The following is a 6847-nucleotide window of genomic DNA, read 5'->3' as shown; positions in this document are numbered from 1 at the left end:
AAGGCCTTCACATATTACTAGCCCATACATAACATCACAACCACTCATGTTAAATAGGCAGTGGGAGGCATGGCTTGCGGACGAGGGAAAGGAGAGCCAACTGGCTCTCCTGGACCAAGCCCAGCGAGCCGCTCGCGCCAGTGGAGCCTGGACTAGGGGCCCAACCACGCTCGCTTTTCTTTTTGAAATAAAGTTCCTTCCTTCCTTCCTTCCTTCCTTCTTCCTTCCTTCCTTCCTTCCTTCCTTCCTTCCTTCCTCCTTCCTTCCTGTATGCGAGGTCTGCCTGTGCTGTTACCCACAAAAGATTTCGAACTGCAGTAGCTGACACATAATTCAAATTGCGCACTAAGCATCCAGCCTGCAGTTAAGACAGGCGAGCAGCGTCGGTACCACGCTCAAATGCGTAGTTTGCGTGCATGCGCATAGAAATCCAGGAACTTTTTCGCAGTTTCGGCATTCAGAATTATTCTGCGAGCATGTTTGCGTCGCGATCATACTGTTTTGACAGCTTTGTGTAGAGATTTCAGATGAAGCCACAGATGTCGCTCACCAGGATCCTTTTCGTTTTTTTTTCTTTTTTTAAAATAGTTATTATTATTTATTTTTCTTAATCGAACTTTCTCGAGTTACCGATCTTATTTTGCGTCGTTCATAGCTGGATCAACTCCAAGGTTCGCTGGCTGCATATTCTGACACCTCAAATATCTTATGAAGATTGGTTCATATTTTGCATGCTAGTAGAGACGCCATATGTATCGAGACTCGATCGAGAGGAGACACATCTACAACTTCGCACCTTCTGAAAGGGGCGGCGCAAGAATTTATCTATCATCGCTATAAGCGTTATATAATGGTAGTCACAACAGTTAGCAAATATCGCGAACTGTTGTGAAAGAACAGATGCAACGTGCACCGGCAGCAGACGATGGAGTGGCTGTCAGAACTACGTTGATTACAGAAATAGAAAAGTATGGCCGTAACTCGGAACGTCGCGACATATGCGTGACATATGTGTCGTGCAAAAGAAAGAAGCAGCAGCAGCTAGTGCGTGTATCGAAAAACAATAAAGAGGAATAAAGATTCCAGTTCAGCTCCGGGTCCAGTCATGGTTGTGTTCTCCTTTCTTTAACGATATATCTTAATTGTGCACACGTGACTATAAACTCATTTGTCCTCCTGTGTCGTCCACATCCACTTCGGTGTACCGAGACCTTTGAAAGTAGTTCCAGAAAAAGTTGTTTTCGTACAACGTACATTTTAGCGCCAGCAGACAAGGACAAAAGGCAGACATAGACACCACGATGCACTATCGCGGTGTCTACGTCTGCCTTTTGTCATTGTCTGCTGGCGCTAAAATGTTATCCAAATTCGGGTACCAACAAGCGCAACACACAGCAATGTATTCCTTTCGCATTTATTACTCATTTCTAAAAATTTTTTAGCTCGCTCAGAATTGCGGGCACCTTATTGTTTCTGTTTCAGCTTTTAATTTAGCGTATGTTTAATCTCTTATTTGGCTACGGTGATCTGCTGCTGAGCGTAAGGTCTCGGGTTCAATCAGCTGAACAGGAATTTGTATTAAGACCAAGTGCTGAAAACGCAGGTGTACTTGTATATATATATATATATATATATATATATATATATATATATATATAGGTGCCCGTTAAATAACCACAAATGGGCTTCCGCTATACCACGCACGAACACACTTCAGCGTCTCACATAGACCATCTGTCGCTTTAATTAGGATGTTTTAGGAGCACTGTGAGAGTTGCGCGAGTCAGTATGGATTCATAATGGCTGCAGAGCGCAAGAGAATGGGGAAAAAAAGAAAGAAAGAGGACAAGACAAGACAAGGCACTGACTTTGGAGTGAAGCTCAATTCATCAATTGGAAAGTTACCGCAAAGAACACACGAGACGAAAAAAGAAAGAGCAAACAAGAAGCGGTAATTACCGCTACGTGTTGTTTCTTTCTTTCTTCGTCTTGCGTGTTTTTGCGGTAACTTCCCAAATCATGAATAACCAACTGGCCTATGTACACCTAAACTCTTCTGAAGCTTAATGCCACGGGCAACAATATATACGGAGGATGTCGCCAATATAAAAGAAAAATCAGAAACAACAAGCAAAGACCAGCGAAAAGGAGGTAAGAAAACAGGAAGTCATGCATTATCCAGCAAAGCCAATTCGGTCGGCGACAAGAAGACAGAAGCCTGGCTTACTGCACACGCATCGCCAGCTTTGATTACATTGTAGACATCCATAACCGATCTATTGAGCGCATGGTTATTTATTACTAACGCTGATGTTTCCATGCACGCAGCTTTGGGTAGCATTGGCACAATCGCCAATGCGTGACCAAATGGGCTAAATCCCTCTCGTTTTTAACGCGAGCGTTTAGATCCCTGTGTCGCAGAAAATCTGGCGTCGGCAACCGGCGCGTGATCGAGGGTGGCGGTGAAAATCATCCTACCACATCGATCGCGCAGGCCCTCCACGTGGTGCAAGGTTTTGGTGAACAAAAATTGAATTTCTCACAGTGAAATCCGTCAGAAAAATGGTAAAATATGACTTTACCATTCGGTGTCGGATTCGCCGTCGAATTGTTTAGCAATCGGCATCGGATTGTAATTTGAATGTACGAGAAAACCTCATTCTGTTACGAGGAAACTCAAACACAAACCCCTTTTCCAGCACTTTTACCAGACATGCGCGCGTCGGGGCAATAGCAAACAAATAAAAAATAATAGAAAAAGGTTCTAGGGCCTTCACATTTTAATATAAGACCACTTATATTGCCCCTGAAAAAACGTCTTTCCAGCAATGCATTTCAGTTTAAAAGTGAAGTCGACTTTAAGAGGATCGGTGTAAGCTTGGTCTTTGTAAGCTGGCTTCCCCACGTTCAGTGTTGCAGTGAATGAAGCCTACCTGCCGTATGCGAACGATGCGATGCAAACGGGACTCGATAACGCTATCGCGTACCGCATGAACGCGATATTCAAGCGACAGCGACAAGCGACGCGACAGGCACACCATGTCGCGCTGTCGTGTCGCGGCGTGCAGCAACCACATGAACGCGACATCGCGAAAAAGAGTAGCGACGGATTTACATTGTTGTGCGAATAACTGTTATCGTGCGGCGTAAAGAAAGCTCAATTTTATCAAAAGGTCAACGTTTTATCAAGATCTAGCTAAATATGCCATCATCCCCAGTGGAAATATAGGGAGCCTACATGCAACGCCGGCGTTGCATGTAGGCTCCCTAGTGGATGGATGGATGGATGGATGAGGCTGAACCCTTTAAATCGGGCGGTGGCGTACGCCACCTAGCCATGACTATGAACATATTTTGTACTTTGTGGTGGGTGAAATTTCACCCCTGCCTTGATTTTATCCACCAATCAGATTACCTCTGTTAGGTTATTTCTACCCGCTTAAAGTCTATTTTGCCTTCACTGTCCCTAAACCCCAATGCTTTGAAAAAGCAGCCCCGTTGCTTTGCACTGTAGGGTTGAGCCCTTTACAGAAAAGTATGAGGTGTTCAGCCGTTTCCTCTTCTTCTCCACACGCACAGCACAACGTGTCTATACCTTGGTACTTGACTCGGTACATCTTAGTCCGCAATACTCCCGTCCTGGCTTCAAACAACAAAGAGCTTCCCCTAGAATTATTATAGATATTTTCTTTGGCAATTTCTTGCTTGAAAGTTCGGTATGTTCCCAGTGCTGATTTCGTCTGCATCCATGTTTTCCACAGACCCCTCTCTGTTTCCTTAACCTTTTTCTTAACCGCTGTTTCCTGGTTTGCACCCCTCCTGCAGTGCAAATATTTGATTGACAGTTTTCTGGTCAGCTTCCTCCATTTTGTATCAACATTCCTCATGTACAAATAACTGAAAACTCTCCTTGCCCACCGCTTTTCTGCCATTTCTCTCAATCGCTCCTCAAATTCTATCTTGCTGCTGGCTTCCCTGCCCTCGAATGACGTCCATCCCATGTCACCCTGTACCCCCTAGCTGATTTGGTGTATTTCCGTGTGCTCCCAGAGCCAGTCTACCTACCCCTCGCTGCTTAACTTCCAACCTTGCTCGAACCTCTGATCTCATGCACAGGACCACATTGCCGAAAGTCAAACTAGGGACCATCACCCCTTTCCAAATCTCTCTCACCATATGACACTCACCATATGCTCACCATATGCTCGCCATATGACACTTCTGCGATGGAATTCACCGGGTTTCACCAACTCACGTTTGCTCTCTCTTGACCCTAACTTGCGACTTCGCCTACTACCTGGACTCTCCCGTCGTGAAACAACTTTACTGTGCCGTATGTGGTTGGGTGTTGCATTTACCAACGCCTATTCGTTCCTAATAGGGATGGCCAACAGTGCGGCGTGCAATTTTTGCGGGTGCGACGAGACTCTCGAGCACCTTCTGTGTCACTGTCCATCTTTTGACACTCAATGACGTATTCTACAAGCTAAACTCAACCTGTTAAATGACAGAACGCTCTCGGAAGAAAAGATTCTTGGGCCATGGCCTATGCATTCTTGCATGCAAAAGGCCACAAAAGCCCTTCTGCAGTTCGTGAGGAGTACTGGATTGTACGAACGCTTGTGACAGCGGAGATTCTTCTTTTACTGTCTCTGCGAATGACTGACTCCATTTTTTTCCCTTTCTCTCCTTATCTATTCTTCCCCTTTCCCCTCCCCAAGTGTAGGGTAGCCAACCGGGCACGTCCTTGGTTAACCTCCCTACCTTTCCCTCTTCGTTTATCTCTCTCTCTCTCACCACTTCGTACCTATTGTAATTCCACAGTGCCCTATTTTTCATCACAGCTGCATTTCTGCTACCTTTAGCCGTTACATATTTTTCATGTTCCGTTAGGTACTCAGCCCCATTGTTTATCCACACTCCAAGATATTTGTACATATCCACCACCTCCAGCGTAGCCTCCTGTATCCTATGCTCGCTGCCCTGATTATCATTAAAAATCATGACTGCCGATTTTCTTTACTAAACTTCAAACCTAAGCTATCTCCCTCTTTACCACAGATGTCCATTAATCTCTGCAAGTCTTCCTTGCTGTCGGCCACAATGTCATCCGCATATATCAGTCCTGGTAATGACTGTTTAATCCATTCTCCTTGCTTGAAAAAGGAAAGGTTGAAGCCAAGTCCGCTCCTCTCTAATTTTTTCTCTAATCCTTGTAAATACAGCATGAACAACAGAGGTGACAGAGGGCACCCCTACCTAAGCCCCTGCTGTATCTTTATAGGCCCAGATACCTTGTTTTCCCATTTTATAAGCACCTTGTTACTTTTATAGATATTTTTAAAAAGATTTCTTACTCCATCTTCCACATCTAAAGTGCCCAGTATGTCATACAAATCCTTTTGGAGAACACTGTGATAGGCTCCCTTGATATCCAGAAATGCAAGCCATAGGGGCCTGTGTTCCTTTTCTGCTATTTCAATACACTGTGTCAATGAGAACAGATTATCTTCTAACCTTCTTTGTTTCCGGAACCCATTTTGTAGTTCCCTCAGCACCTCCTCGCTCTCCACCCATGCCTGCAGTCTGTCCTTTATAATCTGCATCCCCACCCTGTAAACCACTGACGTTACTGCTATGGGACGGTAGTTGTTTATGTCGGCTTTGTCCCCCTTTCCATTATATATCATGCTCATCCTACTCAGTCTCCACCCGTCGGGGGCTTTACCGTCCATTATCAATTTGCTCACTGCCTCTCTTAATGCTTTCTTAGATTTTGGGCCCAATGTCTTAATCAACATAATTAGGATGCCATCAGGACCTGTCGACGTGCTACTAGGAACCCTCTTCTCTGCCCTTTCCCACTCGCTTTGTGCCAGTGGAGCCACTGCACTGACTAGTCTATCCTCACCTGATTGAGCACATGCTATGTTTCGTTCTTTAAATTTTTCTGTCATCATTGTTCTTATATGTTCCATTGCCTCATCTCCCTCTAGCCGAACACCTTGAGCTGTAACTATAAACCTCTGCTCTAGGCTAGTCTTATTACTCAAGGAGTTGAGATGTTTCCAAAATTTCTTCGCTGCTTTTCTATCCTTTTTCTTTACTTCTGACAACCATTGGCTCCCCTTTCTCCTGATCTTCTCATTGATCAAATGGGATGCTTACCTTCTACAGTTTAAAAAGTTATTCCATTTTCTGGCTACACCAGCTTCTGGTTCACCCCTCTGCTTTGAATAGCTGTGTTCCCTGGATGCTTCCTGGCGTTTCTCTATGGCCTTATTAACCTCCTCATCCCACCAGCTCTTGGGTTTACGTCTTCTGTTCCCTTTTGTCCTGACTCGTACCTTAGTAAGCTCTAGCTCAAATAGCCCTGTTAAACTTGCATATGTCCATTCTGTTTTTGTATTCACTGAAATTACTTCCTCAATTTGCTGGGTTGCTATTTCAAGCTGCTTTTCCGAGTAAAATATCCCACCTGGTTGTTCATCTTGCCTCCTACCTACTTTCATTTCCCTTCTAAAACTGACCTTAATACGTTTGTGATCCCTACCTAGACTTCTGGAGCCATATTCATCTATGCTCATTACATTTAGCCTATCGTGCATCCTAAGTGACATTAGTGCATAATCTATCGTCAACTGCAGGCTCCCTACCTCTCATGTCATGTGCCCTTCACACTTCTCAGTACTGTTGCATAGAACTAAGTCATGCACTTCACACATATCCAGCATCATGTTGCCTGTTGAGTCTGTGTACCCGTCCATGTCTTCTATGTGTGCGTTCATATCTCCTAGTATAATAATCTCGCATCCTTCTCCTAGCTCATTAATGTCACTTGATATGC

The sequence above is a fragment of the Dermacentor silvarum genome, chromosome 2 (assembly GCF_013339745.2).
Source record: "Dermacentor silvarum isolate Dsil-2018 chromosome 2, BIME_Dsil_1.4, whole genome shotgun sequence".
NCBI classification, from domain to species: Eukaryota; Metazoa; Arthropoda; class Arachnida; order Ixodida; family Ixodidae; genus Dermacentor; species Dermacentor silvarum.
The sequence above is the reverse complement of the archived record's forward strand: the minus strand, read 5'-3'. Positions refer to the sequence as shown.